The 15,367-nt window shown below is 42.5% G+C and overlaps 1 protein-coding gene across 2 annotated transcripts in view; it reads left to right on the top strand.

Moving 5' to 3' along the window:
- The window catches only part of LOC134225296 (somatomedin-B and thrombospondin type-1 domain-containing protein-like), a 233,189-nt gene that overhangs the window by 180,430 nt on the left and 37,392 nt on the right, over positions 1-15,367 (top strand). The gene's annotated exons all lie outside the window — the stretch shown is intronic.

The following is a 15,367-nucleotide window of genomic DNA, read 5'->3' as shown; positions in this document are numbered from 1 at the left end:
TCTGGTCAAAAACGGTGATTCTGTCCTTTTAAATTTTGAACTCTTGAACATCATGGATTTCTTTAACAGCCTTGTACATACGATGAGAATACATTCAATTTCAACCCAGGCATGACGTGCAACATCTTTTAAATAGCAGCTTGTTTCTTATAGATTGTATTGGATAATTTGAAAATACACCAAGTCTCAATAAATTTTCTTTCCAGGTTCAGATACACACTAGCTTTTATTTTCGTTCCTTTGACGTTGCATCGCAAATGACTTCTTAGATAATTATGGGTTGTTGCAGAAACAAAACAAATAAGTTGCACAAATAGTTATTTGGTTATGATCGGTAGCAAAACACTTTGTGCTCTATTGAGCAGCATTTTATAATTAGCGATCCGCTGCATATTCCCTGAAATGTATTTTGAATAGTTGTATTCACTAACTTTGTTGTTTACATATGTTGTACTTTTGTTTGCAGATTCCTCAATTAAATTGTTGGTTTGCTAATGTTTTTATTTTCTTTGAAGCCGCAAGAATTGCTTGTACAACTTTTGTACCTAGTTGATGAACCTGTGGTTACGCGTGTAAACTCTAAGGCCTTACCTCTGAAATTTCTTGGATAACGTAGAACATATGCAGTGATTAAATTCTATTCTAAGAATCACAAAGAGCATGTGCCACCTTTCAACCTAGTCGACAAACCTTTGGTTACGCGTGTAGACTCTAACGTCTTACTTCTGAAATTTCTTGGATTATGCAGACCATATCTAGTGATCACATTCTATTCTAAGAACCAGAAAGGGCATTGTTAAAACTTCTCGTAGTTGGGATTTACCAAGCAACTCGACTGAAATATATTTATCCATGAAATCAAATAATAACATTTAAGTAAACATAACCTTACAAATTGGTCTTCAATTGACTCGATAGCAGCGCACTTAGATAGATTTTATAGCTTGTTGTAGGATAACTGTAATTAATTTTAAGATTATTTCAACTTCTTTTAAGGTGTCTGGTCCTAACTTACAGCTCTACGTTCAATATGAATATGTATTTTAGTCACATATAGTTTGTCCCACGTTATGTCTATGCTCTCTTGTATGTTCCTGTTTAGATAATAGTTAAGTCTTATTTATAAGTAAATTCATTAAGCAAATATTAGGTTTACCAGTTCAAATAGAAATACATAAGTATAAAGAGAAACAGTATAATTCAATAGTTAACTTCTTCCAATAAATTCCTAATAATTCGCACTAATCACCACTCATGAAAACGTTTGCCAATCTACTCCTTTTGACATCTCCTGTATGTCAGCTTGATATGACACTTGAGCTGCCTTAATAATACAAAGGGTCTATCGCTCGACGCAACACCCCACCCCGTAATACCTAATATTCAATTAGTGTTACTTTCCTCTTGTATGTCGAGTAATGCTACTTTTGTTGAAGCCCTTTGAAGCACACCTGTATCTGTCTTAACATCTACTTTCCTAACTTGACCGTCAGTCGCAGCATATGCTTTTACAACTCGTCCACGTAGCCATCCATTTCGAACATTTTCGTCCACAATGATGACCAAGTCGCCAACTTTTAGAGGACGCACCTCAGTAAACCATTTCGTTCTTCGAGCGATGGTCGGCAGGTACGCTTTAATCCACGTCTTCCAAAACTGATCCAAGAGATTGTTAAGGAGTTTCCAATTCAACTTCACCGAAACGGGATTCTCTGTAGGTATTTGGGGAGCATTATTGGCTCCGCTTGAGTCCATTAATAAGAAACTGTTTGGTGTCAACACTTCCTGGTTAGGATCATCAAGTGGAACAAATGTCAATGGGTGTGAATTCACAATCATTTCCGCTTCCATGAGAAAGGTAATAAACTCTTCGTCGTCGAATTTATCTCGATGACATAACGATTTGAAAGCCTCTTTTACGGAGCGAACCTTTCGCTCCCACACTCCCCCCATGTGGGGAGCTGAAGGAGGGGTAAAATTCCACTTTGTATCGGCATTTGTGAATGTGGAACTAACCGCTCTGTTGATAGTTTTAATCTCTTCCGCCAATTCTCTTGCAGCGCCTCTGAAATTTGTGCCGTTGTCGCTAAAGATTTCTCGCGGTGAGCCTCGTCGCGCTATGAAGCGCCGAATAGCCATCTTACAGGACTCTGTCGACAAGGAATGCACCACCTCCAGATGAACTGCCCTTATCGTGAGGCACGTGAAAAGTGCCACCCACCTTTTGACGTTTGTGCGTCCCCTCTTGACAATCATTGGCCCAAAGTAGTCCAATCCGACGAAAGAAAACGGGCGTACATAAGGTTGCACTCGTGGTTGAGGCAACGCTGCCATTTTCGGATTACGTGGGGCCGCATGGAACACACGACACCATATGCATCGTTTAACCACCTTCCTGACGACAGCTCGCAGCTTTGGTATATAATATCTCTGCCGTAACTCGTTTACTACGATCTCTACATTGGCATGTCCGAATCGTTGGTGATAGTGCAACACTAGCAAATCTGTTACGTGGCTCTGCTTTGGCAAAACAATAGGATTCCGAAAGTTGTAAGCATAGTATGCCGCTTCAGGATCGATACGGCTGCTCATTCGGAGTATTCCATCGTTGTCGATGAAAAGGGACAGTTTAGATAAAGAGCTGGATTTTCCTAAATGAACTCGCTTATTCACTGATAAAGTTGCATTCCTCTTCAAAATGGCAATCTCATCCGAAAATTCTTGCGCCTGAACCATTTTCCACATACTATTTTCAGCCGCTTGATAGTCATCTTGAGTCAATAATACCTTGCCTTCAGTTGTTGGTGTTCTTGATTTGAGTGCACAACATCGCCGAAAATGATGAAGATGCGTCAATCTCTTCTGCAGCACTTTCAATTGAGAGAACGCTGCAAAGTCCACTATTACATCCAGGGTATCTCAGGTGGATCTATCATGCTTGGTTGTTTGATGGCCCATTCGGTTTCTGGTTGAAGAAGAAATTCGGGTCTACAGTACCACTCACTGTCCGAATCGAAGTCAGGTCCATTGCTCCATTTTGTTGTCTTGTCGGCAATATTCCTTTTTGTAGTAATCCAGTACTATTCATTTAATTCGCTTTCTGTGAGTATTTCGGAGACCCGCAGCGCCACATATTGCCGATACTTCCGCGGATCGGCTCGTAGCCAAGATAAAACGGTCGTTGAATCGGTCCAAAGGAAGCGTTTCGTGATTTGCAGCGAGTGGTTTTGTTCAATTGTCTTCATGAGTCGAACACCGACCACACCAGCATTTAATTCACATCGTGGTACAGACAGTGGTTTTAAAGGTGTTACTTTTGTCTTCGCTGCTACTATAGCGCATCTCGGGATTCTTTGATCAACGATGTGGAAATAGACAACAGCTCCATATGCCTGATCACCTGCGTCCACAAATACATGAAGTTGCAACGAATCATAGCTGGATGGAATATAATTTGGAAAATAACAACGAAGAATTGTTACGTTTTTTAGTTGTGGTGTTAATGAAACCCATCGTTGCCAGTTCAAATAATCCTTATTGGTGATAGGCTCATCCCATTTCACATTTGAACGCCAAATATCTTGAAGGAGCACTCGCCCATGGACAGTGTAGTTTGAAATAATTCCGAGTGGGTCAAAAGCTCATAACTACCCTTAGGACCTGTCGTTTGGTGGGTACGATTTGACCGGATAGAAGAGGAATAAGGTCTTCTCGGAACTGAGCTGAAAACACAAATGTGTCACTTTCGGTCGTCCAAGACATTCCCAGAACCCGTTCCATATGTGTGGATTTCTCTGCAGAAAAATTTCTGACCATTTGCGGATGTGTTTTCTCCCCAATTCGCTGCAAAATTTCCTGGGAATTTGACTGCCAATTCCTGAGTTCAAATCCAGCTTTAAGGTTCATCGCCCGAACATTCAGTGACAATTGAACGGCCTCGTCGATAGTATCACGGCTGTTTAAGAAGTCATCGACATACGTATTATTAACTATAGCATCCGCTGCTTCAGGACAGCTGTTTCTGTGCTCAGATGCGTTTAAGTTTTTCACATATTGTGCCGAACATGGTGAACAGCACGCCCCAAATGTTGCTACATCTAGTACATATACTGTCGCTGGTTGAAGAGGATTTTGGCGATACAAAACCGTTGAACTTGTCGATCGTCTTGCTTGATGATGAGCTGATGGAACATCTGACGAATATCGGCGGACACAGCATACTGCCGTTGACGGAACTGACATAGAACGGCTAAAAGAGGTGTCAGTAAATCAGGCCCGGGTAACAGGAGCGAATTCAAGGAAATTCCGTTCACTGCAGCGGCCGCATCCCATACCACGCGAATTTTGTTAGGTTTACGAGGATTTCGAACTACGCCTAATGGTAGAAATTACCAGGTACGCTTTGAATGTGTCTTCTCAAGCTCCCTTTCCGTCGCTATATGCGCATAACCTAGCTGCAAATATTCAGCAATTAGATCATCAACTTGCTTCTTCCACTCTGGTTCCTTCTGCAGCTTCCTTTCTAGGCATAGCAGACGCTTTTGGCCATATGATAGTTGTCCGGCATTTCGATGTCGTCACTGCTCCAAAGTAAGCCAGTTTCAAATTTGCCTGATGGTGTGCGTCGGGTTGTCTCCTGCAAAATTCGTCTGGCACGCGTATCCTCCGCTGACTCTAATACTGGTCCATTCACCCCTAGATTGTCCATCGTGAAGTATCTTTTAACTAGTTCGTGTAGATTATCGTCTTGCGAGCAGCCACATGAATGAATCATGAGGTTGACGGGTTTATTGATGCCTTGAGCACCGCCAAATATGGTCCACCCGAGGCGCGTCTCGGTGGCCACAGGTTCTCCTGTTCGCCTCTCTCGACGGGCCAGCGTCAGAATCAAATTGGCGTTATTCGCCCCAATGAGAATTCGTGGAACGGCATCGTGGTAACTTCGGATTGGTAAGCCTTGTAGATATGAGAACTGGCTGGACAGTTGCTTGAAATCCACACTCTGACGAGGAAGGTCCAATTTTTTCACGGTGCGTACGTCGAACAGATTGTACTGAGGTCCTCCTGTCATACTCGAAATACTCAAGCTGACCCGCTGCGAAGAAGCTTCTTTCCTGGTCACATTCCCGGTCCATTGTAGACATAAAGGAATATTATCACCAACGAGGCCTAGTTCATCAGCCAAATCTTCTTCCAACAACGTATGGCTCGATCCGTCATCTAAAAATACGTAGGTTTTAATCGTTTTTCCAGCCCCATACAGTGTTGCTGGGAGTATTTTAAACAACGTTGATCCAAGAGATGAATGATGAGTGGAAACCAGAGCTGACGGTTCCGTTGCACATTTTATGTTGTCTGCATGTAACATCCTATGATGCATCTCAGTACATCCGTCCAATCCGCAAGGCTGCTTTGTTCGGCAAGGCCATTTCCCATGACCGACCAAACACCGTCTACACAGTTTTCGTTCATCCACAAGAGCACATCTTTCTGAGACTGATGAACATTTGAACCGATGACAATCACGTAGCTTGTGCCCCATCCGATCGCACATTGCACATGGTTTGGCGTCTACACTTGGAGGATGCGTTGTATCCAATACTGAAGGTTCTTCCGAATTATGAGCGTTGATGAAACTTGGCCTATCTTTTCTCCTTGGCTGCATTTCTTCTACCTGGTGCATTTCCGTCGGCAGCGATACTTGACACGCAGCTGATCTCATCGTAGATACAAAGTTGCTAAATGCCTTTAGCGAAATATCTCCACTTGATCGAGAATGCAATCCCCAATCCAGTCTTAAATTAGGTGGAAGTTTGTATACTAACTCCGAAAGCAACATCGGGTTTGATAGATGTGCCTGTAAGCCAGCCGCTTCGATGTATGTAACAAGATTACTGACCTCGCGTCCGAAGGTGATGAGTGTGTCCAGTTTATTGATGTTGGGATGGGGCGCACTTCTTACTTTCGTCAATAAACGGTGTACCAGCTGATCTGGTCGGCCGCATTCGTCTCTTAAGGTCCCAATTATATTTGGTACGGCAGCCGGCAACGTAAGGATGCTTTGTACTTTTCTCGAGCGCTTCCAATGAGGGCTTTCTGAAGCCTAGCCAAATTCTCATCAGGCTGTATGCCGCATAATTGAGTTGTCGTCTCAGCTTGCAGAAACATTGGCCATTCAAGGGGTCACCAGAAAATTTCGGTAGTTCCCTAGGCACTACTTGCCTAGCAACAAGCTGCTGAGGACTGATTGTAGCTACCGTTTCCAATGGTGAAGCTATTTGCACTGACGGATTTTGTTGACCAACATGTTGTGATTCCATTCGTTGTAACAAACTCGACCGATCCCTTTCCTGCTGGTATTGGTTCACCTCTCCATGAGTATGGTCGGCAAATCGTTGACCACAACATATGTCTTGATGATTGGTATGATTTGAATGTCGTGATGGTGCAAGTGATCGGTGGTCACTCATATGTCCATTGCACTCTCTTGACGTAAAATGTGTATGTGCTGGAAGAGAGTGTGCATTTCGTTGGGGAGAATAATGCTCACAATTAGTAGCACGTTGTCGTCTGGGCGCAGGTTGGGGAATACTACGATGGTTCTGCACCTCGCCTTGCTCGTAGCAGTGACGTGGTGTTACTACGGGTGACACCGGTTCTTGTTGACGCTCCATACCAATAGATCGACTCGATTCAGATAACCTTCGAGACGCATTAGTATGTGGTTCCATGTGCATATGTTGGTCGTTAGATGCCGCGGGTTCTAGTATGCCGATCGTTGTCGGTAGTACCAACGGGAATGTTTGACTAACGGACGAATGTGTTGGAAACCGATACTGCATATTTCGGATAGAATGATTCGATGATGTATGTTGTCTATTTACCGAGTGCTCGTGTATCGACCTTCGTACAGAATCCTGTGGTAGTTGCTTTTCGCGCGCGCGATCGTCAAGTCCATTATCTTGTGCGGCGAGTCCCTCGGATCTCCGGTGAAATATAGGTAGTTCTGCGGTCGACGTGAATATTGGAGTGGATTGAAGAGTATGCGGAACTGTTTTAGGAATAGCTCCAGTTCGCGGGGTAATAACTGGTTTGGACAATGTTTCAGTTAACGATAGGCCGCCTACGGCTTCCTCTAACGACTGGTTTTGATCTGCTACCCATTCATGCAATGATTTGCGACGGCTGTCGGAGACGTCCGAATATTTACTGCTGACTGTATCAGCTGTTTCTCCCTCGATTTCAATCTCGAGCTGATGCTTTTGGATAAGGTAAGCGCGTTCTCTTTCTGCATTTTTATTTGGATGTGATCCTCAAGTGCTTTTGCTTCGGCAAGCTGCCGTAGACGAAGACGAGCGTTAGAGCTTGTCGATTTGAATGATCTCAGTGATTTTCGGCATTCAGTGCAGTTAAGGCAGATCCATGATCTCTCACTTATTGAGGCTTTCACACCAGCACAGTTGAAGTGCCACCAGTTGTTACACTGATCGCATGCCACCATGTTATCCACATGAATGGGACGATCGCATCCTTTACAGCCCTGTGGGGATCCCGATACGGATGTCTTGGTATCTTTCCCGCTCATCTTATGCGCCACAATTTTCGATTTTGTTAAAAACTTCTCGTAGTTGGGATTTACCAAGCAACTCGACTGAAATATATTTATCCATGAAATCAAATAATAACATTTAAGTAAACATAACCTTACAAATTGGTCTTCAATTGACTCGATAGCAGCGCACTTAGATAGATTTTATAGCTTGTTGTAGGATAACTGTAATTAATTTTAAGATTATTTCAACTTCTTTTAAGGTGTCTGGTCCTAACTTACAGCTCTACGTTCAATATGAATATGTATTTTAGTCACATATAGTTTGTCCCACGTTATGTCTATGCTCTCTTGTATGTTCCTGTTTAGATAATAGTTAAGTCTTATTTATAAGTAAATTCATTAAGCAAATATTAGGTTTACCAGTTCAAATAGAAATACATAAGTATAAAGAGAAACAGTATAATTCAATAGTTAACTTCTTCCAATAAATTCCTAATAATTCGCACTAATCACCACTCATGAAAACGTTTGCCAATCTACTCCTTTTTGACATCTCCTGTATGTCAGCTTGATATGACACTTGAGCTGCCTTAATAATACAAAGGGTCTATCGCTCGACGCAACAGGCATGTACCAAATTTGAAACAAGTCGATAGACTTCTGGTTGCACATACAGACTTTAAGGCCTTACTCTAGAGTTTTCTTGGATCATCTGGAACATATCCATCTGGTGTAGAGCAAGGAAGTAATCTAGGACCATTATTGTTTTCGATATTCGTCAACGATGTGACACTGGTGCTACCACCTGGAGTGAGACTGCTCTATGCTGACGATGCACAGCTTTACATTGTTGTCAACAGTCTTAAATACTGCATTCAACTACAAATGCTTTTAACCCTTTTAGAGGGGTGGTGCGTGCGAAAATGCCTGTCACTCAGTATCCATAAGTGTCAGACAATAACGTTCAGCAGAAAACGACAACCTATCATCTATAATTACATGCTGTCTGGGACAGTTTTTGAGCGAGTGAAACATATCAGGGATTTAGGAGTTATACTTGACGACGCACTAACCTTCCATTTCCACTACGATAACGTGATTTCTAAGGCAAACCGACAACTTGGCTTTATAATGAAAATCGCCAAAGGATTTCGTGATCCTTATTGCCAGCGATCGCTCTATTGTGCGCTTGTACGATCAATAGGGGAAAGGGGGGCAATATGCCCTAGCTAAGCAAACACTGCTTGATTAGGGCGTTTTGGGGCCTCTTCCCCTACTGGAATTTGCTGTCACTGTCCCTTACCAAACTACTTGGATTACGAGGATCGAATCTGTGCAAAAAAGTTCGTGCGCTTTGCATTGCGCAATCTCCCTTGGCAGATGAGCAACATTTCAGTCCTCAATTTTAATTCACGCCACATGGCCAGGCTATGTTCGTAGCGAAAATGCTGAATGGTGGTTTTGACTCTCCAGCAATACATGATTTGTGATTTTTTACATGTTTTTGATGATTTTTACGCTCCTATGCATCTCTGAGGAGGGGGGATTTCACTTAGCTTGATGCTCGAAATAATAGTTATGGTCAGCATGATCCGGTTCGATATATGTCGTCCAATTTCAACGCAGTGTTCCATCTCTTTGATTTTAAGCTATCACCAGCTACTCTACAGCGAGTTTTTACAGCATATTTTCGTGAGACAAATTGACACAAAAACCATAGATTGTTAAGTTCAGTTTTATTGAAGTGATCTATTTCTTGTGTATTATGATTGATGTGTTATGTGTATGTTTATATAATGATTAGATTCAACGATAATTTTACCCTTATAGTCATTGCGACATCAGATGTCAGATGACGATTATTATAAAATAAATATCGAGTGAACGCATTATATGCTTAGTACCATGAAGAGCATGTACCGTATTTGAATATGAACGATAGACCTTGTGAAACGCAGCAGACCACAAGGCGTTACTCCAAGGACTTCTTGTATGACTGAGGTATCACTCCAGAGATTTCTTGAATAATACAGAACATATGTCACATTTTATTCCAAGGACCAAGGACTTTTGAAACAAGTCCTTTGGCTACGCGTATATACGCTCAGGCCTTTCTCTAGGGATTTCTTGTATGATTGAGAACTTATCCGAGAGATTTCTTGGATAGCACAGAACATATGTTACGAAATGGTGAGTTGACATCCGGGAAGGAGCGTCTAACATAGCTCTGGTCCTCACAAGTTCCAATACTCACGCTACCACGGGTCTTCCGATGACAATTGACCGCCAGCTAAGGGTTGCGTACTTAGCTGGTAGTGTGGCCTGAGCACTGTTGTCCTTTTGACATCAGCTAGAGTGAGAGGGTGCGTTCTGTGGGGTCTGCCTAGGATGTGGTGGGGTTCGACAGTGGGCTCTGTTGAACTTCTATAAAAAGCTGCATGTATCCCCAAGCAGGCCCTATCAACGCGATCGTGTGCCGCTCAAAGCGCACTAGCCTAGTCCTGGTGTTGGGTGGGACTTTAAACAAATTTGACCCGACTGATCGAGCGTCTGATCACCAAGGAGGTGCGGCTCCAACAGCGTCTGTTCTGGCATCCAGCGGCTGAGAATGAAATGCTATTCCCCGGAAGCTATACCTAAGATGGCAGCCCCATTCCGGTGGATAGGGAAGCTTGGGCCAACAACCTACTGTTCCCGATACATCAATTTGTTCGTGAATCCGATAATGAAAGAACTGATTTTACGGCGACGACTCTTAGCGCGAAACAACGTACACGAATAGGAACATGGAACGTATTAACCCTAGCCCAGCAGGGTAAATTAGCACAACTTGCCAACGAGGCACGCCGCAGAGGAGCCAAAGTCTTAGCCCGTCAACGATACTCGGCTCTTCAGAAGGAAGTAAAACGCTCATGTCGACGGGACAAGCGAGCGTGGGCAGACTCTCTGGCCGACGAAGGAGAGAGAGCTGCAGCAACCGGGGACATTCGCCTCCTCTACGATATCTAACGACGCTTAAGCGGGGGGAAGATGAATGCAACGATGCCTGTGAAAGACGCGAATGATCAGTTATTGACCGACCCAACTGAGCTGAAATGCTGGTTTGAGGAATTCGAACAACTTTTCCAAGTGCCAGCCAGGTCACCATCACCTCGGCATGATCTGCCTAGGATTCGACGTATAACACGCGTCAATACCGAAGCGCCATCACTGCTAGAGATTCAAACAGCCATCCAAAGCATGAAATCGAATAAAACCCCAGGGGTCGATCGCATATCAGCCGAAATGTTCAAAACTGACCCCATGACATCTGCCGCTCAACTACTGCATCGTTTATTTCGTAATATCTGGGACACCGCAACTTTCCCGGTCGACTGGATGCAAGGTATCTTAGTGAAGGTACCTAAAAAGGGTGACCTGACTGTATGCGATAACTATCGAGGCATTATGTTGCTGTGTACCGTTCTCAAAGTTCTATGCAAAGTCATCCTAGCCTGGATTCAGAAGAAGATCAATGCGACTCTCCAGCGGCAGCAGGCCGGATTCCGTGCCGGAAGATTCTGTGTGGACCATATTGTCACGCTCCGTATTATTCTGGAGCAGGTCAACGAATTCCAAGAGTCCCTTTACTTGGTATTCATTGACTATGAAAAAGCTTTTGACCGGCTCAATCACGAGAATATGTGGGGCGTCCTGAGACGCAAGGGGGTTCATAAGAAAATCATCGGCCTCATCGAGGCACAGTTCGAGGCCTTTTCGTGTAGAGTGCTGCACAATGGGGTCTTGTCCGACCCTATCCGGGTCGTAGCTGGTGTGAGGCAAGGATGTATTCTATCACCGTTATTGTTCCTCATCGTAATCGACGAGATTCTGTTAGGTGCGATTGACCGTGAACCAAACCGTAGGCTGTTATGGCAGCCTGGTGCACTTAAACGACTTCTAATCGGCTGATGACGTTGCACTCCTCGCTCAACGATGTTCTGATATGCAGAGTAAGCTCAACGACCTTGCCGAGCGCTCCTCTTCGGCAGGCTTAGTCATCAACGTCAACAAAACCAAATCGTTGGATGTAAACACGGTGGCCCCTCCCAGTTTCACAGTAACCGGACAACCAGCGGATAATGTTGAAAGCTTCCAATACCTTGGTAGCCAAATGGCCTCAGACGGCGGTACCAAGACATAGGCGCACGGATCAAGAAAGCAAGGGCTGCCTTTGCGAGTTTAAGAAATATCTGGAAAACTCTGGCAGATAAGTGAACAAACAAAAATACGAATTTTCAACTCTAACGTGAAATCTGTGCTGTTATACGCTAGCGAAACATGGTGTATATCAGTGGAGAACACTCAACGGCTGTAGGTGTTCATTAACAGGTGCCTGCGGTATATAATTCGGGCCTGGTGGCCTCACAACTGGATCTCAAATAACGAGCTCCATCGTCGTTGTCACCAGAGGCCGATAGCAACAGAAATTCGGGATCGGAAGTGGGGCTGGGTCGGCCACACTCTACGTAGGGGCGGAAACGAAATCTGTAAACAAGCATTAGACAGGAACCCAGCGGGACATCGCAGCAGAGGCAGACCCAGAGGCTCATGGCGGCGAAGCCTCAATGATGAAATAAAAGAAGTCAACCGAAATCTAACCTGGCAACAGGGTCAAGCAATAGCTGGACAACGCGCAGGATAAAGATCTTTTAAGTTGGCCCTTTGCACCACCGGAGGTGTACAGGATCCATAAGTGAGTAAAGTAACAGAACATATGTAGTAGACCTCTTCATGTTTTCAAAAAGCATAAAAAATTCAACCGATTAGCTCAGAATCACAATTCTTATGCTAAAATAAGTCTCCTGTCAAATTTTCAGTTAATTCGGATAAAATTTCGAGGTGGCTTTGGTGGATTTTGGGCTGACCGGTTGAATTTTTGATACTTTTTGAAAACATGAAGAGGTCTAATATGTAGTGATGACGTTCTATTTGAAGGATCACAAAGATCTTGTACCACTTTTGAAACAAGTCGATAGACTTTTGGTTACGCGTTTAGGCCTTACTCCAGAGATTTATTGGATGAACCGGAACATATACTGTGAACGCCTTATATGCTAAGTACCATAAAGAGCATATACCGTTTTTGAATTTGGACGATAGACCTTTGGTTACGCAAGCAGACCTTAAGATCCTATTTCAGGGATTTTTGGATGACTGAGGCCTCACTCCAGAGGTTTTTTGGAAATCCAGAACATATATTATAAACACCGACTACTCTAAGAAGCGCAACGAGCATGTGACTTTTTTGAAACTGGTTGATAGTCCTTTGGTTACGTGTTACTCATAAGCCTTACTTTAAGGATTTCTTGTATAACCATGGACAAAAGCTGTAAACCTTGACATTGAGTATATGAGTATATATGAGTGTATATGAGTGGTATATGAGTTTTTGTTTCCAAAACAGTTAAAATAAACAAAATCGGTTGAAAGTTATTAAAGATATGAAAATATTTATTTATGGAAACCACCATGTCGGCCATCCACGTTGTAAAAAAATCAAAAATTTCCGTTTTAAACGTTTTTTAGGGTGCCGACAATTGACCACTGTTTTCTAAGCGACATAAAATCAACACAAAATTATTATTTAAAATTATCTAATATGTAAAATAAATCAAATTTATATGCCTATAGGCATGATATGAAAATATAGTCACTTTGTTCAATTGGACGAAGTAATGAACCAAGAACAAAAGGGTGCTGACAACCGACCACCAATTTAGTTTAACATTTAAACGATACCATTTATTGACTTCCATATCGTTGATCTGCAATTGAAAACCACGATGTAAAGACAAGTTGATTTTCGAGTTCGATTTTCAAATGAATTATCGGTTTTCAAATCCAACATGTTCAATGTTCATTTTCGTCTCACGCAAATAACTTAGGATAGAAACATTGCGTCTTATGCTAGAGAATTTTGAAAGTACCATCAGCGTGTGGTTATATATTAACACCTCAGCATGTCAATCGGTGAGCAGATTGTCAGATCTCCGTGGCGTGCACACGCATCCACGGAGAGCTGCTGTCATCGCATTTCACTCCGGCCATTTGGGGTCACACAACGCCTTTAAGTGACGCCCTATCCCTAATCTCTATTGTTATATAGAGGGAATGACGGCTTCGGCAGGTTTTGTTCTATTATTGTCAGGGGTTTTTTATGACTCATTGTGCTCAAATTTGGCCTAAACATTCTTTGCATATCAAAGAATATTGTGGCCAAATTTCATACAATTTGGTCGACAAAAACCCCCTGACAATAATAGAACAAAACCTTCCAAAGCCGTCTTTTTCCCTACCTACCTAAAATAACATTAACAATTATTGCTAAAGGACAATGTGATCAAAAGTTTAACTCCGTATTTGTTGGCAATAGAAACAATTATCAGTTTTGTATATCAGATGTGGAGTCAATTTATGTCAACTTTTTTTTTACAGTGCAACATTTGAAAACCCATAAATGTGAATTCAGTAATTTATGATAAATGTTTCCTATTTACATTTGCTACCATTGTGATTTTTCATACAACAAAGTTTAAAAGTAATTATTCGCGCTTATCGCTGGTACTTAACAATAACTACGCAATTGTTATACTAACGATAACATTACGGTAGCAAGAATTCCTGTTTTTCGTTAAAGTACCCGACAAATGTGAATCGTTACTTACACGCTTTCTCATTAAAATTTTCTACTTCTGTCGCAGCTCAAGCAAGCATTCGCATTATCCAACGATATGGAGCTGTACGTTCCCCAAGGACTCCTTGCATGTCAGCAGCGGTAGGCAGGCTTGATGTTTCCGAGCTTCGACATCATTTCGAACATGTAACTTCAACTTCCGGTGGGTAGCTGCCGGGTCGATGAAGATGACGACAAACGAAAGGCAAAACTCACCTCATTAACCTTAATTGCAGGGCTGTAAATCTCGTCTCGTCTGGTGTGTAAATCCACCCACTTTCATCCGATCCTCCGGTTTTCGATTGTGCTTGTGATGTGTGTGCGCTGCCAATATGGGGGCGGCAGCCTTTCTTGTGTTCCTGCACCAGGTGCGCCATGGATGATATTTCCGTCTTGCTACTGTTGTTGGCACCTTTGTCATTGGCTTTTCGATTATACGATTTGTGTGAAGTGGGGAAGGGAAAACGATGAACAAAGTTGAATGGAAGTGTACTCTACGGACGGGAACATTCTTTATGTTGGAACATTGTACTTCTGAATATATTGTATAATGCATTTACTCAAATTGAATGTATGAGTGTATTGTTTAACTCTATCGATGATTGATTGATTTTCAAGGATGTTGACCATAGAAGGGAATAAATTCATGTGTTTGGTTTTCGGTGCTTACCGAACTTAGCTGACCTTGGCTTTGTGTTTTAATTAGCATTTCTACGAATAATATCATAAGGCTTTTCATGTCAGCCATCCCATGTATATGTATCGTACATTAGTTTTAGATTAATATTTCATCACATGTTTGTTGAATTAAAAATGATTTTGAAGTTGTTTGCAGGTGATATTAAGGATGTGTCAATCCAATTTTACTTTTTGCTGATTCTTGCGATAGTGGCATGTGTTACTTAAACGAGCGATTGGAAATATGTCCTATGACGTGGATCAGTCGTGGAGTTATGTGGACTAATGCTCACTGTGATTCTAATGTGTTTCTCCATGACAATACAATTCCTGTTAGGATTGCTTATTTAAACGAATAAACCCCGGAATAGCCACTGCATTCATAAATCATGGAGCTTTATACCCTGAACAATTCATCATAT

The sequence above is a fragment of the Armigeres subalbatus genome, chromosome 3 (assembly GCF_024139115.2).
Source record: "Armigeres subalbatus isolate Guangzhou_Male chromosome 3, GZ_Asu_2, whole genome shotgun sequence".
Classification (NCBI taxonomy): Eukaryota; Metazoa; Arthropoda; class Insecta; order Diptera; family Culicidae; genus Armigeres; species Armigeres subalbatus.
The sequence above is the reverse complement of the archived record's forward strand: the minus strand, read 5'-3'. Positions and strand labels throughout refer to the sequence as shown.